Here is a 20,017-nt window from a genome sequence, read left to right on the forward strand (position 1 = left end):
AGGCTTTCTAAGCATAAATGTGAAGTCCTAATTCCTGGCTCAGCAACTCAGCTGTTGATACTAGAGCCTAATAATCACTTGTTCTGGTGACAAGACTTGGGGGCTTTACTCAGTGGTTTCCATTTTCTGGCTGTGCACTGGAAGCCCTGAGCACGTTTTTAAAAGATCAAATCCAGGGTTCCATCCCAGAATGTTCAGAATGAAGATCTCCAGGAAAGGACTTAGGAAATTGTGTATTTTAGTTCTCCAGGTGGTTCTTATGTAGCTTTTGATTATTTTGGAGGTGGGGTGGGCAGGACAGGGTCTCGCTGTGCCATGCAGGCTGGAGTGCAGTGGCACAATCTTGGCTTCTCTATAGGAAAGCCTTGACCTCCCCAGCTCAAGCCATCCTCCCACCTTAGCCTCCCAAGCAGCTAGGATTACAGGCATGCACCATCATGCCTGGCTAATTTTTGCATTTTTAGTAGAGATGGGGTTTCGCCATGTTGGCCAGGCTGGTTTTGAACTCCTGACCTTAAGTGATCAGCTCACCTTGGCCTCCCAAAGTGTTGAAACTGCAGGCATGAGCTGCTGCACCCAGCCTTTATGTAGCTTTTGGAAACAAGTGAGGAGTGAACTTAGGGCTTTATGGGAAGCATCAATAAATTACATCAATAAACCAAATGTGAGCCAACAGAAAGCTTCTGGGTTGGGGTGCAGTCTGGGCTCACCACAGCTCTAGCAGCGACTCAGGACCATGTTGTGAAGAAAGTAAAGATCTAGTCCCTTCACTGCTGTACCACCTGGGAGTAGGACCCCCAGAATCCAATATTTCAGGTATTTCATCTGCTCTAGCAAGATGTCTTTGACAAAGAGCTGCAATTTGTGCCTGTGTGATGGTCCTAGTCACCAAGGGTGGTGGCCAGCAAGGCTACTGAGAAAATAGATCCTCACTCCATGGGCTCAGAAGGCTGATGCTGGGACCATCTTCTTTCATTCTGGCAAAACCGTGGGTTTCTTCAGAATGTCAAAGTGCAGAAGGGCGCTGTGGGTGGCAGGATGCTTGCTGGCCAGGTAGCAGATGGAAATCAGTGTCCCTGCCCACCCAGGAGGAGCCAGGAGCAGAAGGTGAAACCGTGAGCCGTGGAGATGCTCGACTCTTCCTGAGATTCCTTCCATGATTTCCAGAGACGGTGAAGTCACGATGCACAGCTCTCCAGCATGTGCATCTCCTCCTCAATGCCTTCTGCAGGGACAAAGAGGACTTTATCCTCAAGAGTGGGACACAGTTCTGTAGCAAAATGTGGCAGGTTGAATGGAGATAATGATCTTCAGAACTTTAAGAAGGAGATGACCCAGATGAAACAGAAATTGGGTAATTTATCAGAAAGCCTGGAAAAACATCTGAGAGAGACCCCTGCAGGAGACTGAGGTCTGGAAGGGCTGAGGTAGCGTATTCTTATTCTGGCCTCCACAAGCTGCATGGACTCCTCCTATCTGGCCTCGTCACCTGGCCTCCACCAGCCTTTTTCCTATAGGGAAGCCACTCATGCTCCACAGTTCTGGGAAATGGACTGATGAGAGATTTAGTTCTGGACAGCCGCCCCTCAACTGTTCCTGTTCCATGCTCTGACACCTCGGGTTGGCCTCAGACAATCTACTCAACACCTTGTAATACATTTATAGACCTGTGGCTCAGGAAAAGCTGTGGGGAAGGACAGAGCTTCAGCAGGCCAAGCCCCAAGCCTGTGGGGCCTTTTCTTCTTGAACTCATGCAGTGGCTGGCATTTCTAGGGAGAGGGCTGAAGTTCAGTTCACATCGTCCCATTTATGGAGGATCTCTCTTGGGGTTATTCTTCCAAGGAGCATCAGCAAGAAAGGAAGGAAGCCATCTCTTGATGTCCTGGGGCACTGCCTGCCCATAGATGAGAAGGGGTTCCCAGGAGGAAAGAAGGGGTGCAGGAAGCTGCACCCAAGAAACCAGTTTCCCCAGCTTCTGAAAGTAGGGCCAGCCCTGCAATGTGGGGTGCAGCTGCCTAAGAGGGGCTAAATGGACCTTGCAGGGTCACTCCAGATGAATCTTTTCTGCACTCCCAGAACTCAGGCCTCAACCTCCTCACGGTCAGTGTGTTCTCTGATGAGCGCATGCGCGCGCGCGCGCGCGCGCACACACACACACACACACACACACACACACACACACACACACACACACACACCTTGGCTTCAGGGATCTCTTTAGAAATTTTTTTTTTTTTTTTTTTTGAGAGAGATAGAGCCTTGCTCTGTTGCCCAGGCTGGAGTGCAGTGGTGCTATCTTGGCTCATTGCAACCTCTGCTTCCCAGGTTAAAGTGATCCTCCCACCTCAGCCACCCAAGTAGCTGGGATTACAGGCATGCATCACCACACCTGGCTATTTTTTTGTAGAGATGGGGTTTCACTATGTTGGCCAGGCTGGTCTCGAACTCCTGACCTCAAGTGCTGCCTTGGCCTCCCAAAGTGCTGGGATTATAGGTGAATGAGCCACTGTGCCTGGCCAATCTCTTTAAAATATGTCTAGAGTCCATGTCTCTCTCTTGATCTCCGGACTCACCTATGCAACTGCCCACTGCGCCTCTACACGGGCCACCTGAAAGCATTTCCAATTCAGCAGGAACTTCCAGCCAGCTGGGAAATCTGCTCACCATTGCCTTGGCGAGGAGCCTACTCTCTACTCCAGCCACAAACCTCTGAGTCACCCTGGCCTCCTCCCTCTTGCTCACCCACTTCACGCCGTGGGATCGGTTACCAACTCTGCCAGTGACCTGAGAGTTCTTGGGCCAGTTCACTCCTTAGGCCCAGTTCCAGTTACTCATGTGCTGGACAAATGAGGTGGATGAGGCTACTCTTAATCTAAATGTCCTGTGTGGTTGAGCAGAATGACCACCAGAGAGAGAGAGAGAGAGAGTAAGCAAGTAGGTTAACTAGGAAGTCAGCTGTCAAATTGATGTTATCAGGGAGGTTCTCAAAAATGAGGCCAGATTGAAATATACTAAAGGAAGTGAAATACCCGAATGGGTGGGAAGGGATTCCAGGCAGGGGAGCTGAGCAAGTGAAGGCAGAGAGACAGGGGAGCTGAGCAAGTGAAGGCAGAGAGACAGAGATGCTCAAGGATGACCCAAGAGACAATGCATGGCCCACTGCGCCTGATACACGCTAGAGATGAGTTGGCCCAAGGTGTAATGAGTTAGGTAAGGGCCACCCTCTGCTAAGCCATCAAGAGTTTGTAAGCAGTGGTGGTGGGGAGAGGGCGGCACCGCAAGCTTTAGAACAAGACTGGAGCATAGTGAATATGTGTTTGGGAAGGTTCCATTGGCAAAGCGGTGTTCAGGGAGAGGAGGCTGTTATGGCTGTCCAGGCAAGGGATGGGCAGAGCAGGTAAATGTCAGGGTCAGGGGTGGGAGAGGTGGGAGATGCACATAGGAGGGGTCGGAGGGGTGTCTTTGGCAGGAGCTGGCCGGGGAGTGATTCCTAGTCAGGGGTTTTGGGCATGTGTAGAAGGACAGAGTGGTGGCAGCTTCTTTATTGTCATCTTCTTTTTTTTGAGATAGAGTCCCACTCTGTCGCCTAGGCTGGAGTGCAGTAGCGCAATCTCAGTTCAATGCAACCTTCACCTTCCAGGTTCGAGTGATTCTCATGTCTCAGCCTCCCAAGTAGCCGGGATTATAAACATGTGCCACCATGCCTAGCTAATTTTTTTGTATTTTTAGTAGCGATAGGGTTTCACCATGTTGGCCAGGCTGATCTCAAACTCCTGGCTTCAAGTGATCCTGCCTTGGCCACCCAAAGTGCTGGGATTACAGGTGTGAGGCATCATGCCCAGCCATCATCTTCTTGTTATTTTCCCAAGGAGACATGTCCTGTAGGGTGGGTGAGGAGAAGCCATGTTGTTAGGGACTTGGCTGCTCCCTAAAGTTGAAGGTGTGGAGGGAAGGGGGTTCCTTTTCACTGCAGTGATCCCCATGGACTCAGCTATAGCCTGGCTCAGTTTTCTCCCAGGTCTGTCAGCTCACCCCCTTACTCATCAGGGCTCTGGGATTGTCAGTGACAGAAACCCAGCTCCAAGCCAACAGAGAAGGTGAAGGTGCAGAGAATCCAAGGTAGGATTGAGAAACGAAATTCTGGAAACATCTTTGGGGGAGGCAGGCTCAGGGATGGCTGAAAGCAGGGCTGCAGGGCTCCAGTGCCAACAGGGAACAGGGCAGCTGATGGGGCTGCTGACTGGTACTGAGTAACTTTCACCACAGCAATGAGACTGACTTCAGACTCTCTCTATCTCCAAGCCCAGGATCCTGGGAAGCAACTCATTGGTCTGGCTTGAGTCAGGCATTCGCCTGTGGACCTGTTGGCAGGGGCCAGTGCCAGGGTGGTGCTAGCCCTCATGGGAGTCCCTGGAGTGACTATGTGGGAGGGGGAGGGGCAGGGCATAGAGGAGGGGAGGCGGGCAGACAATCCTGGGGTCACCGCAACTCCACAGCAGGGCCAGGGAGCAAACAAAGGGTGAACAGGAGACAGGGACGTGGCCAGTGATTGGCTAACTAATCTAATCCCTCTCTAGGTGAGGTTCTTTTTAGAGTTAACGTGAGTCATTTGTTCATTGATCTGTTGAGCATTGATTCTGTGATTCATCCAACAAGCCTTTACTGAATCCCTATTCTAGGCCAGGCCCTCGATCACAGATAGAAAAGGGAAGAAAATAAGGTTCCCTGCCCTGCAGTAGTTCATGTTCTAGCATGGGAAATCCACGTAATAAAATTCTATAATAATAAGAGACCTATGCTGAATAGAGGTGGGAAATAAGGAAGAAAGAGTGATTCATTCTTCTTGGAAATTTATTAAAGGCTTGATGGGTAGTAGATTTCCTCCAGGCATTGGTGCTGGAGAAGAGCCTTCCAGCAGAAACAGCAATGTGATAAAAGGCACAGACCATGAGCTCACGTTGGACATTGGGTGGGCAGGGGGTCATCTGGTGATACTAGCGTGGCCAGAGTGCAAGTTAGAAGGTGGCGTGGGGCATGAAGCGAGAGAACAGGTGAGGTTGAGTAGATATCTAGGGGCCACTTCTTGAGGGACCTCATACAGCAACACGGGTTTTGGAAGGGTGTAAAATACAAGATTTGCCTTTGAGAAAGACTATCCTGGCAGCAGTGTAGGCGATGGACTGGAAGGAGGAGGAGACTGGAGATGGGCTGACCATCAGGAGGCCACCGTGAATGTCAGGATAGAGAGGTCCTCCTGCACTGAAGAGATGATGAGGAAGTAGAAGACTGTGGGTAGAACTTCAAGGGGGACAGGTTGAGTTCAAGAGCAAGAGTGAGAGGAGGCAAACTTTGCAGGGCAGGAAGGAGTGCTTGATTGAGAGTTCACTGCTGTCTTCTGATGGAACTGTTTGTTCCTTGGAACAGCAGAGTAGTAAGAAAATGCAGTGGCTTGAAATTCTGATAACTGGGACCCTGGAACAGAAGTACCACTTGCTGATTATGTGAATTTGGACAAATCACTTAACCTCTGAGATGTGGTGGGAGTTAAACCATGTAGTAAGCAGATAGCCTGATACCTGGCACACAGAAGGCCCTTGAAGTGTAACATTTACATCAGAATCAGAACCTTTTTGGATTCCATGGCTACTTCCAATGTGTGTGTGTGTGTGTTTTTTAAGTGGAGAGGTACGATTACTAACCAGTAGGAGCAACAATATTATTCTAGGTTGGTGCAAAAGTAATTGCATTTTTGCTGTTACTTTTAATAGTTGCGTATCGAAGACAGCATTTGCTTTTATGGCATCGGAAACATTCTGACTCAGCTTACTGACATTTCCTCTGCCATCATCTTCTTTCATACTGAAGTGTGGTTTAAAATATATATATATATATCATTTCTTCCCATTCAAAGAAGGGTTTATGCCTCTGCTTTCATGTCCCAACATACTTTGAGGGATAGTCTCACCCCCTCCCTTTTCCTCTTTTTTGCCAGGACCCTGGAGAACAGCCAGGTAAGGTGGTGCTTATCTCATTTTCAGTCCTGAAGGAGGAGGAAGATCAAGTGTGTGCAGTGTTAAGTGTCTGGAAGGCGTTTATTTGATTTTCAGCTTGTCTTTGTTCCAACATGGATTGAATGGTAAATACACGAAAGTAGCTCCCAATAGGCGCCTGAATAGCTGAGGGGCAAAATGTCCCGGTGGCCCACACCCACATGTACCATCATCATGAGTCCTTCAAGCCTGCACAGCTCACTCCTGTCCAGCCCTGGGATACCAGGTGAGTCAGGAGAATGACTTCCTCTGTTCTTACAAAGTCCTGGCCACCAGAGATGGTACTGTTAGCACAGGAGAGACATTGAGAATAGGGTAGAAATCTATGCAGAAAAGTGTTTGTTGTGGCTGAGAGTTCCAATGCCCATTTAAGACCCTGGGAGAAAAAAGTCAGATCACTCATGTATGAGCTGAAGAACTAAGACTTTTGGTTCCAAGTAAGAGAAACCAAGTTGAGCTACATTTAGTCAAATGGAAAGGGGGAAAAAGCATGGGGTTTGGATTTATGATAAGGACATAGGGAGTGTCTCCTAGCTTCAAAGGCAGGAATAAAGCCAGGCCACAAGAAGGGACTGGAACCAGGAGAAAAATAATCAGCCCAGCTTTGGTCCTTTGTGCCTCTGGTCCAGTCTGTTTGGTCTGGGAGTCAGAAATCTTGCTGAACAAGCATGACTCTAGGAGGTCCATTTTGTGAAAGGGCAGATCACAGAGAGGGCTCTGGAACAAAGTGGAGACCCTGGCTCAAGGCAGAGATTTGGGAAGCCTTACAATATGGTGGTCTTTGAAGCCCTAAGAAGGGGATTGACCCAATTCAAATGGCATGGATCTCATAGTAAGAGGTAGGACTACTTGAGAGAGAAGATCAAAACAGAGAGATTAGATTCCAAGGGCTCTAGAACAAAGCTCTAAGGGCGAGCATTGTTTTCTCATCTCTCTGCTCCCACAACCCCACTTCCCAGACTTAAGGACAATGGTGTATACATAAGAAGGGCTGAATAAACATATAGGTTGAATGGCATAGAACAGACACTTTTATAGATCAAGACATGGACGATTTTGTATTGTTCAACCTAATATGTGATGCACGAGCATTGAGTTGAATTGAGACCTTGCTTTGAACCTTTGTTATGGGACCTTGGGGCAAGTCATGGTCTTGATGGTTTTTAAGGTTATTCCTTGGACCCAGGTGCTGGAAGCACAACTTCCAAATGTAATACCCAGAAGCAAACTGACAGAGGCAGGAACAAGCTGGAGTCAGAGAGATCTGTGTTCAGATTCCAACCAGGCACTGTCCCCTGGGCCTCTGCAGGCCCTCAGTGAGCCAGCGAGGCCTGCCCTGAGATGACAGTGCTACCTCCTCTCTCTGCCAGGACCACTTTCTCTCATTTTATGGAGAAAATCGAGGAATAACTTTTTCCAACTGAAGCCTCTGGAAGATCTTAGGCAACACGGCCGACTAGAGCTGAACCTAGGCCAGCATCCTGGGCCACAGCTCAGCTCTGCAAATGTAGCCAGAGCCTGAGGCGGGGGCTCTTCTCCCTGCCTGGCAACTTCTCCTGGCTATAAACCAAGCGTGGGCTGCAGCTCCTGGGAGACCAGGCTGAAGGCCCAGGAGATGCTTCAGGCAATTTGCAGTTGCTCCCTTGAATTCCATTTTTAACAGCATCTGTAGGGCAGGGAACGCAAGGCTGACCTGTGAGCCTGGTGTCCTGACTTCTCAGGGCAAGACTCTTTCAAAAGTATTTCTTGAGCATCCACATTTGTTTTCAGCAAATCAGTCTCTGCTCTGCCCTTTTGAAGAACACAGCTAACAATGGAAAACAACTTTTATGTAAGAGAGTTAACTGCAAACCGGGTGCTTTCCTAAGCATTTTGTATATGTTATCTCTTTGAATCCTCTCGAAACCTCAATTAGGCAGAAGATACTTAATAGCCTTATAAGCTGGACAGGAATCTTAGCCTAAAAATGCAAAGGGAAGTCCAGGGGAGGGAAAGGAGAAAACCAGGAAGAAGAAAAATAAATCCACGAGATAATGTTGTAAAATATAATGAAGCCATACCTATTTTTAAAAAACCTACAGAAATTTCCCAGACCTGGAGAGCCACTAAGTGGCACATGCAGGGGTCAAACTATGTCTATGGTGGCTCATGCCTGTAATCCCAGCCCTTTGGGAGGCCAAGGCAGGAGGGTCACTTCAGTCCAGGAGTTCAAGACCAGCCTGGGCAACATGATATAGTGAGAATAAACAAATTAAAAAATTAGCTCGGCATGGTGGTGTGTGCCTGTAGTCCTAGCCACTCAGGAGGCTGAGATGGAAGGATCGCTTGAGTACAGGGGTTTGAGGCTGCAGTGAGATGTGATCATGCCACTGCACTGAAGCTCTTTGAGACAGAGTGAGACACCATCTCAAAAAATAAATAAATAAAAATAAAAGTCAAAGCTCCTCCTCACCAACATATAGTAACATTCATAGAACATGTGCTTACCTCACTCTTCCTCAAAACTGCTGTTTGAGGAAGGTCCTGTTGTCACCAGCATCTTTCAGATGAAGAAGCTGCAGAACAGGGAGGTACCAGAACTTGCACACAGCAGATGAGTGGTGGAACTGGGAACTGAGCCGAGGACACCTGCCTCCAAAGCATCTTGTTGGGTTGGAGAAGGACAGTGGCAAACACAGCTCGTTCTCACTGCATTTTGGTAGCAAAGTTGTGCCTTCTTTTTTTTTTTCTTTTTCTTTTTTTTCTTTTTTGAGATGGAATCTCACTGTTCCCAGGCTGGAGTGCAGTGGCACGATCTCGGCTTACTGCAACTTCTGCCTCCTGGGTTCAAGCTCCTGCCTCCTGGGTTCAGCTCCTGTCTCGGCCTCCTAAGTAGCTGGGACCATAGGCATATGCCACCACACTTGGCTAATTTTTGCGTTTTTAGTAGAGACGGGGTTTTGCCATGTTGGCCAGGCTAGTCTCGAACTCCTGTCCTCAAGAGATCTGCCTGCCTCAGCCTCTCAAAGTGCTGGGATTACAGGTGTGAGCCACCGCACCCAGCCCGTGCCTTCTTTTTGCTCCCAAATCCCATTTTATTGGAGTTCCCTGAAGCAGTCATAGTAAGGCAGTTGTGTAGTAGAACATATTAATGCAATTGGATATTTCTTTGCCATTCTAGGAAATTATCTACTGATACACACAGCAACGTAGGTGAATCCCAAAAACATGCTGAGTGAAAGAAACCTTGTACAAAGGTCTACATACTGGATCATTCCATTTACATGAAGTCCTAGCAGAGGCAAAGTGAATCTATGGAATGTTTCTGGTATTTCTCACTTAGAAGAGTGGTTGCCTCTTGTTGGAATTGACTGGGAAGGGGATGAGGGAACTTTCTGGGGTGATGATAATGTTCTGGACCTTCCTGGGGATCTGGGTTTCAGAGACATATGCATTTGTCAAAACTCAACAAGTGTGCATTTTAGGTTTGTGTGTTTTATTTACATGTAAAATTTCCCTCAAAAGATGAAAAAAAGAATATGGAACTCTAGTTAATAATATGCAGGCTGAAGTGTTTAAGGGGAAATGTGGACGGTGGTGTCTTCAATTTACTGTGAAATGCATCCAAAGACTGAGATTGATTTCTGGATGGATAGATGGATGTGCAATAACACAGCAAAATGTTACTGGTAGCATCTAGGTTGCGCTGTATTAGTGTTCACTGTGAGATTCTTTCAACTTGGCTGTGTGTTTGAAAATTTTCATAGCAAAATGTTGGGTTGGAGGGGAAAGCGATTATGTGGAACCCTGGGGTCCCCTAGTGGTGAGTTAGGGGTCCCGGAGCTCAGGATTGCAAGCTGAGATTATGCAGTCAGGAACTGTCATCCTTACATATCTCTGTCACAGCTCCCTGGCCCTGGGTAAGCACTAAAATATGCATTTTCCTGGGTCTCACTTTACAGAGAGAATACTGAGGCCCAGGGAAGGTCTGCAAGGTCTCCCAGGACTAGAACTTAGGACTCCCTGTTTCTGGCCTCTCCTCCCAGCTAGCTTTATCAGAACCCATTTTCTTCCATAGAACAGGGCCTTTTGTTCTATAGCCCAGGGCTGTAAATTTCACCTGCGTGCAGGGATCCAGGTAACTGATCCCATCACAATGAGCCGGTGGCACCCAGGGCAGTAAAACAGGCCTATGCGTTAGAACCCCACCTGCCAGTGGCTTCCTGTAGGTGTATTTGAAGTAGTAGGAAACCAGAGTGGTTTCTACAAATAAATAACCCAGGAAAAGACAAGCCTCTCAGATCAAAGAAGGACTCTGGCCCAAACTTGAACTAAAATCAAGCGTGCTCTTTCGACTCCACTCTGGCTGGGCAGAGGGAGGAGTAGAGAAAGTCTATCTGCTGTGCAAACATTCCCTGTCTCTGCCCTTCCTGGGTTTGTGTGAGCCTGAGAACAGGAGCCCTGGAGGAAGGCTGCACTCTCTGAACTGCTGCCAGGCCCTGCCTCATGACATTCCAGCCTGGCTTCCAGGCACAGCAGGTGCCAACAAATTGGCCTCTTGTGTGTCCAAGCCTAAGGGGCTCATTCATGGGCTGCACGCCTGTCTCAGGGCTCTCATGTAAGCCCTCTAGGGCCCCCAGCTCTTTGAGGAAATTTCATGGCATCTTCTGTGTTTCTTGGCCCTACTGGTTAATATTAATGCTTCCCAGGGGAAAGGAAGGAGAATGGAAAGAGATGCACAGAAGCTAGCAGTTCTGACTCCTTTCACGGTGGGGAAGGATGAGGGCAGAAGGTGTCTTAGAGCAGAGGAAGGACCCTTAGAAGTTGAAGTTTGCAAACTTCACCGTGCACATTAGTCACTGAGGATTGCCAGTCAGTGGCCTGGGGCAAGACCTCTGGTTTCTAACAGGCTCTTGGGTGATGCTGATGTTGCTGGTCCCTTGACCACACTCTGAGTAGCATCACCAACAGCCAAATCCCTCCCGTCATGAAGTTAATGGACAATAAGCAAACTCATTAGTGAATATATGATTATAAACTGTGTGAAGAAAATAACCAGGATGCTACAAAGGGTATTGAGGGAGGGACCTTCAGATGGGAAGAAGATGGTAGGAAAAGCATCTGTAAGAACAGGACTTTAGACTGGGACCTGAGGGTGAGTGGAGTAGGGAAAGCATTCCCGGCAGTAGGAGCAGCATGTGAAAAGTCCCTGGGGCAGAATCAAGCTTGGCATCTTCAAGGAAATGACAGAGAGGCCCATGTTGCATGGGTGGAGACTGGCGTGAGATGAGGCTGGAGAAGGGTCAGGCCACACAGGGCTGGATAAAGGGCTCTGACTTCATTCTTGATGTGATGGGAAGCCCTTGGAGGATTTTAAGCAAAAATGTTCCACGATTCATGCTGGTGGGTCTGTGGAAGATGGATTGGGATAAGGTGGGGAGTAGGCTGGTGGGTGGTTCTTGCATAGTCCTTCATGAAATAGTCGTCAACCTTAGTGGTAGTAAAGATTTTCATTCTTTCTAATGTGGGTCACATTTTCTAGGAAACTGCATGTTTTGGGGACACGATACAATTGAGGAAAATAAGTCTTCTTTTCCGATAAAGTAATGTAAGGCCTCATTAATTAAATAAACACTTTATGAGAGCAAAAAGACTTGGAAAGAATTAACCTTTGGCTGGGCTTGGTGGCTCACGCCTGTAATCCCAGCACTTTGGGAGGCCAAGGCGGGTGGATCACCTGAGGTCGGGAGTTCAAGAGCAGCCTGACCAACATGGAGAAACCTGGTCTCTACTAAAAAAAATAAATAAATAAATACAAAATTAGCTGGGCGTGGTGGCACATGCCTGTAATCCCAGCTACTCAGGAGGCTGAGGCAGGAGAATCCCTTGAACCTGGGAGGCAGAGGTTTCAGTGAGCCAAGGTTGCGCCATTGCACTCCAGCCTGAGCAACAAGAGCGAAACTCCATCTCAAAAAAAAAAGAAAAAAAGAACTAATCTTCATCTTTCCTTCTCCTTTTGGCTTCTTATTAGTTAGGGTTGTTTCCATAGTGAATGTCAAAAACACAATTCAAACTGGCTTAAATGAAAAAGGAACTTTGTTGGCTCATGCAATTGAAAGTCCAGGGATAGTAGTGGCTTCAGGCATAATTGGGTCTTGGTGCTCAAGTATTAGCTTTCTCCATCTCTAGGCTCCACATTCCTCTGTGCAAGCTTCACTCTCAGAGAGGCTCTCTCAATATAGAGGCAAGGGTGGCCCCAGCAACTCCAGGCTTGCCAACCACAGTGGGATGAGATCCAGCTTTCCCAGTAGTTCCAGCCAATGTCCCTGTTTTTTGACTTGGGTCAACTGAACATCCCTGCACCAATCACAGCAGCCAGGGGAATGGATCTATCCATTGGCCAGGCCGGGTCACATATCTACCTTAGGAGCAAGGTGAGTGGGTCAGCCCCCATTGAGCTACATGGACTGAGAGTAAAGGGAAAGATGGCTGCAAAGGAAGATCTAGGGGCTGAATTCGGGAGCAGGAGATGAAACTCACAAACATCCTCTGTGGGCTCCTCATTCATTTTGAATGTAGCACCTTCTCCCATCAATCATTAAGGCTGGTTCCAGTTCATCACCTTTTGTTCTAAACCCGTGTCTGGATCTTGCCTCTCCTGAAGACATCTAGTTCTGGGAGCAGGAGGCATCTTGCTGGCAATGATGCCCTACCTGTCCCATCTCTCCTGCTGCTCCCAGCAGACTATGCCTTTGCCCAGGTCAGAAGGCCTTTGCCCCACAAGGCCCTTGTTTCCAGTTTCAAGGATGCCTCTAGTTCACAGTCCACATGCCGGAAGGCAATGATGGGCCTACCCTGGGTCTAAACACAGATCTCAATCCATGGCATCTGTGCTAACTCCAGGTAGACAGTATCAGAATCGAATGGATTATAGAGCACCTAGTTATTGTGCACCAAGAACTGGAGAATTGCTTGGTTTGAAAATCCCTTGCACATTTAGTGGTCGGAAGTATTGGAGTAGTGGAGGGAAAAAGCAGTTTTTCCTTTAGTTGGTGGAGAGAAGTAAACACGTTTTCCCCTTTCTGCTGTACCTCTAGAAGGGTTTTACCTGCATCAGAATCTTTCAGGGTGTCTGGCAGGGGTGCACATGCAGATGACTGAGTCCTGCCCCAGATCCACAGTCAGAACCCAAAGGGTAGGGTGGATCTGCCTGCTTGTCAAGCTCTGCAGAGTATTCTCCCTGTCTCTCACTCATACACAGGCACACACGCACACACACATACACACACAGGGACACGCACACACATTTTCTAGACCTTTCCAGCTCAGGTTGTTGGCTCCGCCTGCTTTCAAGGCCTCTGGGTGAGTCTCTCCAGTGCTTCATTCCCCCTGTTCCTTCATTTAATTTGGAAAGTGGGTGCTTTAGATTTACACTTCTATCATACAAAAATAGTTTGAACAGACAAAACAGAGCCACACATAGAACCACTCCAATAGCAGCTAACATTTTCCAGGATCTTCTGGTTTTGAGAACTTCTTTCACGTCCAGGTGTGTATGGTGTGGCACACTTAGCTAGAATCCAGCCTTCTTGGACCCTATCACATTACCTGTCTTCTCTCTGGGCACTAGAATATTAAGGACAGTTGTAAGTCGGGCCCACACAGTCTGAGATGATGTACTTGCAGTGCCTGGAGGCATCACTCCAAAAGGATTAGTTGTTAGTGTGAAAGCCATGGATGGGATGAGAATGGTACAATGCTTGCTGCGGACTTTATTTAAGCCAGCATTGCAGCACTGAAAACACCACACCCAGTGGTGGGGATTTTCAATGCCCATCTCACCTAACAGGTCATCAATGCAGCGCTGAGCTGAGTGGGCATCTGCTGCAGAGAAAGGCATCGTTTCTACAGCATGCCCTGCCTCAAACACTACGCATGTCCCTTCTCTCCCTTCCCACCCCCACCTTGCCTGCACCCCAGTTTCGGCCACCTGGGTGTTCACGTCTTATCACCCTCAACTTACCCTACCCCTTAGCTGTGCTGACCCCTCTGCCCTCTGACCTCACCACACAGCTCCAGCCCCTGCCTGCTGCATTCCCTCACACCCTTCTCTTTCTGTGTTCCCTCTGCCTGTGTGTTCCCATGGCATCTCCTAACCCCATTGTCTCTTCCTTCCGGTGCCTGCTCCAATGTCACCTTATCACACAGAGCTTTCCTCTCCTCTGCTTGATTTCTCTCTGTAGTTCTTTGTGTGATCAGACATATGTGGGATGCCTTTCCTTGCTTATTGGTTTCTATTCTTCCTCCTGTAACCCCTGTCTCTGACAACTGGACTGTGAGCTCTAACCTGATCCAGGGCAGGGTCTTTTCCTGAGTTGTTTCCTGCCGTGTCTCAATGCCTAGAACCATCGTGCAGTAGGCACTAATAATAAACACGGATTGATTAATTAAATTCCAGCAGAGACCTCCAGGCTGCACTCCTATTCCCCTCCCATTCCTCCTCCCTGTCCCTGGCAGTGGTACCTTTTAAAAGTACACATCGACTCACTCCTCTGGCTCCTCCTGTCCGCCAGTGCCCCCACACCCATGCTTTCAGGATAAAATCCAGACTCCTTAACTTTGCACTGAAGGTGCTTCATGAATGAACCCTGCACTACACTCATCTTTGCTGATCCTTGGCACCTGCTGTATTCTCCAGGCATCCTCACTCTCCTTAAGCACTGATTTTCTCCTCTTTGAAACAAAGGTCTTCCTGGGACTATGAGCCTCCCTTCCCACATTGGGCCAGGAACCCCCCAGCGGGGAGAATGGGGAAAAAAGGGCCACTAAATAACCTAGATGAGGAGTGATGTGGGTCTTGACCCTGGTAGGAGGTGATGGGAAGAGGGCAGGGGGCATCTGGTAGAAATTTTTCTTGAGCCCCAGAAACAAGTAGGCACACATAGAATAACTTCAGGCCAGAAGAAACGCCAAGCCAACTGCTGATGCTAGTATTTTCAGTTAACAAATACAATTGATGAAGTGTTTATTGCTACAATCACTTACCAAGTCAGTACAGTGCACACAACCAGCTGGGAAGATGTATAGCCCAGTGAGTAGACTTGGGTAGCTCCAAGTTCTGACTCAGAGTCTCAAGAGAGGCTCATCTTACCTTTGAGGTCTTTGAACTCTGTGATCTAGCTGCTCTTGGCATCACCTGACCTTTTAGCTGCCAGCTCTGAGGAGCCAGCCCACACTGCATTTGCCCAGGGAACTGGGAATAAAAAGGCTCATGGCGGGGCAGCCTCCTGCGCTCCCCTGGCCCTGGCAGACTTTCCCTGCCTGGACGAGAGCCAGCTGGCAGAGCCTTTTGTGGATGATGCCTGGGGAAGCCAGAGTTGGGACTCGGGTCAACTTGTCTTTGACGTCAGGTGGCAGCTCCTCTCCTGAAATACTTACTTGCATCCACTGATTTATAAGGAGGCTGAGGAGCCTGGGTTGGGCTGGTGGAATTTAAACTGTCTTTCCAGATGAGGCTCACTTGTTTAAAGACCATTGGTGGACTGGGAAGGCCAGACAGATGCTCAAATTCAGGAAAGGACAATGAGGCTTCCAAGAGAGGAATCCCATCATGGAAGAAGCCATCCTGTGCCATGCAGACTCAAAGTCGGGGCTGGAGGGACAGTCGGGAGAGGTTTAAGGTGGAGAGCGACCCAGCTACCAGAGCAGCATTCATTACCGGGTCCTATGTGTGTTGAATGAACCTCTCTGTCAGCCTCCCTAATACCATGGAAGCCAGGTCACCTGGCTATGGAACATGTAACTGAGCATGGACTCTCCTTCTCCATGCAGATAAGATGGGCCACTTTCACTGTGAGGTAGGAGGCAGCTTCCAGGGTGGGCTGGACTGGGGGAGAATCCCTCATGTCCCATGCACGAAGATAGCAGCAGGTGGATGAGGAGCAGGGGTGGAGATGGAACTTAGCTAAACCCCCAGTGAGAGGCTGTGGCTGTGAAATCCCAGGATATTTGCAGCATGAGCTGGGACAGAATTCGTGTAGGCACCCGTGGGGAGTCCCAGAAATACCTGGAGGAATCATGCAAGAGGCCTGTCCTATGGGAATAAGTGAATCTCAGAGGTGATGGGCGTCTACGGTCTGGGGACTGAGGGCAGGGAAAACTGGGAACTTGGCTTACCTTTTATCATGGGCAGCACCCTCTCCAGAGAGCCCTGGGATTGGCGGGAGAGGCCAGGACCCTTCCTCGCTGCAGCCTCCAGTCACTCCAAACTGTAGGAGGGGCAGGCTGGCCTTGGATTTGGTGAGCCTGGGAGCACCTGTATCAGTAACAAGACTTCGCCTCTAGCTTTATGATGCTGGGAGACAAAACAAGCTTTAACAGGGAAAGTACTCTTTTTTTCCTCAATTGAGGGTAATGCTTAAATGACAAAAAAAGAGTGATGTATTTTTTTAAAAATCTGCTTATTTTAATGTCTCCAATTTCTACTTCAAAATACACCCACCTGTTTGATAGAGGGTGTTGGACAAGGAGTTGAATGTTGCAGAGCCGGCAAATAGCCAGATTCATTTGGCAAACACATTCAGTCAGTCCAATGTTGACTGGGCAGCTTTGGTGTGCCAAGCTACTGAACTAAGGTCTGTTGGGAAGGAAAATGTGTTCACGGAGTCCCTGCCCTCAAGGAGCCCGCAGCCCAGTGTGGAAAATGTTCAGGAACTCTAAAGACAGAATGAGATAAGTTTAAAGAAGGGTTTGATGACTATGATGTGGATGCAGAGGGTGAAGGAATTGATAGGAAATTTAGGGCCAGGGAGAACCCTCTAGGGGAGGTAGAAATTATTTTATTTTGTAATTAAAACAAATTATGCATTTCAAAAGCTTGAGCATGGCAGCTGGGAGGATGGTCTGGAAGAGAAAAAACATTGAAATCAAGGAAGCAGACATCAGAATGGGGCAAGGCCTTTGGGGGCCCGGAGGAAGTTCGTGGGACTAAGAATAGATCTGCTCCCTATGTGCTGCATTTCCATCACCCTTTCTCCTCTTTCACAGCCACTAGCCCAGCAGGTGTTGTGTTTTCATTCATGGAATCCCCCAGAAGGGTGGGAGTTTAATACTGGGATGGGTAAACAAGGCCATATTTTATCTTTTAATCCCTCTCCTCTCCAGTCCTCTCCTTTGCCTTCCTCTCCCCTCCCCTCTTCTCCCCTCTCTTCTCCCTTTCCCTTCCCTCTTTTGGGATCTGTGCTTTGCTTGAATGTGAGAGACAAGCAAAGCCCCCTGGAATAAAACAATGAGCCAGGCTGCCGCGCAGAAATGACCTCTTCTCATACCCTGGCCCTCTGAGGTAGCAGGAACCTCCCTTTATCCGCTCCTGAATTCTCTGCTAGAAGGCTTACTGTTCCAGGACCCCAGGACTCTGGCTTGGTGCATCTGCCACACTTCACATAATCCAGGCAGAACTTTTGCCCAGAGCCCAGTGAGGGACTCTCATTAGGTCATATTTGGGTTTTTTCCCCAGGTCATAAACATATTGCCCGACAGGGATGAGTTTCCTGCAGAAAGCCCTCTGTGGCAAGCTTTCAAGAAAGCACCTCTTGTTTAGATGTAACTCTCATCTGAAGATGCAGTTCTACCAATGTATTCGTGAAAAAGGCTACCCTAAAAGCCCATGTGGTAAGCCAGGCTGACGGTCAGCTGCATCCGTCACTGCCCGGGAGGTAACCCTGGGTAATGGCGACACACTGACCTTTATGGAGTCTTCATCCGGGCCGGCCCGCGTACTACACACATTGCATACATCATCTCATCCCATCTAACAGACCTCTAAGACAGCTATTATTCCCCCATTTTACAACTGAGCGGACAGAGGCTTAGATTGTTGAGTAATTGGCCAACTACACATACCGCCCTTAAATGGCAGGTCTGAGACTTAAATTTGGATCTAGCTTGTGATAAAGCCTGATACATTTTCAAATATTTAGGAGGTTGACACTTAACTGATGGCTGACAAGTGTCTTTTTGAGATTTAGTTAATACTCTAACTAACAGTTCTCAAACGTAAGCGCATATCAGAATCACCTCGAGGATTTGTTACGACGGCTTTCTGGGCCCCACCCTCAGATTTTTCTGAGTCACTTGGTCAGTAGGTCTGGAGTGGGACTGAGAATCTGTGTTTCTAACAGGTAGTGTGATGCTGCTGTTCAGGGAATACCACCGTGAGAACTGTCACTCTGAACTGAATTGTAGCTCTAGTGTGGACCTTCTACACCACTCTGAGTCCTGAGGCTCAGAGCTGTTCCATAGAAGTCTCTACAATGATAAATGTGTCCTCAACCTGTGATGTCCAATGTAGTAGCCCCTAACCATATACAAGCTATGGAGGACTTGAAATGTACCTAGTGCAACTGAGGAACTAAATTTTTTATTTTTTTATTTTTATTTTTTTGAGACAGAGTCTCGCTCTGTCACCCAGACTGGAGTGCAGTGGTGCAATCTTGGCTCACTATAACCTTTGCCTCCCGGGTTCAAGCGATTTTCCTGCCTCAGCCTCCTGGGTAGCTGGGTCTACGGGCTCGCGCCACCACGCCCAGCTAATGTTTGTATTTTTAGTAGAGACGGAGTTTCACCATGCTGGCCAGGATGGTCTCTATCTCTTGACCTCGTGACCCACCAGCCTCGGCCTCCCAAAGTGCTGGGATTATAGGCGTGAGCCACCGCGCCCGGCCAAGGAACTAAATTTTTAATTTTATCTAATTATAATTAAATTTAAATTTACATAGCCACATGTGATTCATGGCTACTGTACTGGACAGCATGCAGCCGTGTCCAGCCCTTTGAACGTGAGGACTTTTTTGCTTATCTGTGATGGTGGATATCATGAAAATTATGCACAGCCCTTTTTTTTTTTTTTTTTTAATAGCTCATCAGCTACTGTTAGTGTATTTTATGTGTGGCCCAAGACAATTCTTCTTCTTCCAATATGGCCCAGGGAAACCAAAAGTTTGGACACCCTGCCAGATTTATCACTGTGGCTAAATTATTTATTCTTACGTTAAATCTCAAGTGAGTAATTACAGGCTGACTTTTCATTAGGACATATCTGGTTTGCTGGGAGGGTCACGTGCGTTATTTAGATTTCAGTGCCTGTTGCACAGGGGGATGGGACTGGGGGATCCTTAAGGGTGGGGATCTTACTTTCCTTTTCCCCCAGCACCAGCGCAGTGGCCGCCCACGGGCTAACGATGTGAGCTGAATGAATAGGAGGATGTGAAATAGGTTCAGAGCTACCTTTCTCCCAACTGCAATTGGCAAAGGCTTTGGAACCATCCCTCCCCTACAGCTGATTGGTGGGGTGAGGAGGGATTTGGACTTGATGGCACAGCAGGATCAAATGGGATTCACTCTGCCATGCTTGGGGATAGGGCGAGTCCGTGAGGGTGAATTTCTGTTATCACAGGGAACTGTAGCATCTCTCCTCTTTGGCTCTGTAGGTGGTTCCCCATTGGAAATTTCCCGTATCAATGTTTTTTAGGGAAAAGATAATTTAAGACTCTTGGCTGGGCACGTTGGCTCATGCCTATAATCCCAGCACTTTGGGAGGTCGAGGCAGGTGGATCACTTGAGGTCAGGAGTTCAAGACCAGCCTGACCAACATGGTGAAACCCCATCTCTACTGAAAATACAAAAAAATTAGCCAGGCGTGGTGGTGGGCACCTGTAATCCCAGCTACTGGGGAGGCTGAGGCAGAGAATTGCTTGAACCCAGGAGGCAGAGGTTGCAGTGAGCCGAGATGGCGCCACTGCCCTCCAGCCTAGGTGACAGAGTGAGACTCTGTCTTAAAAATAAATAAATAAATAAATAAATAAATAAAATAAGCCAGGTGTGGTGGCACATGCCTGTAATCCCAGCTACTTGGGAGGCTGAGGCAGGAGAATGGCATGAACCCGGGAGGCAGAGATTGCAGTGAGCCGAGATCACACCATTTCACTCCA

At 48.3% G+C, this 20,017-nt stretch overlaps 1 protein-coding gene across 6 annotated transcripts in view; it reads left to right on the forward strand.

Moving 5' to 3' along the window:
• CEMIP (cell migration inducing hyaluronidase 1) overlaps window positions 1-20,017 on the forward strand; it is a 172,536-nt gene that overhangs the window by 67,649 nt on the left and 84,870 nt on the right. The window contains exon 1 of one of the 6 annotated variants that reach the window (XM_063596878.1): window positions 5,993-6,276. The exons of the other annotated variants lie outside the window; for them this stretch is intronic. The gene's annotated coding sequence lies outside the window, so the exon portion shown is untranslated. Of the gene's footprint in view, window positions 1-5,992; window positions 6,277-20,017 lie in introns of those variants that run through there. 6 annotated transcript variants of the gene reach the window in all.

The sequence above is a fragment of the Pan paniscus genome, chromosome 16, assembly GCF_029289425.2.
Source record: "Pan paniscus chromosome 16, NHGRI_mPanPan1-v2.0_pri, whole genome shotgun sequence".
NCBI classification, from domain to species: Eukaryota; Metazoa; Chordata; class Mammalia; order Primates; family Hominidae; genus Pan; species Pan paniscus.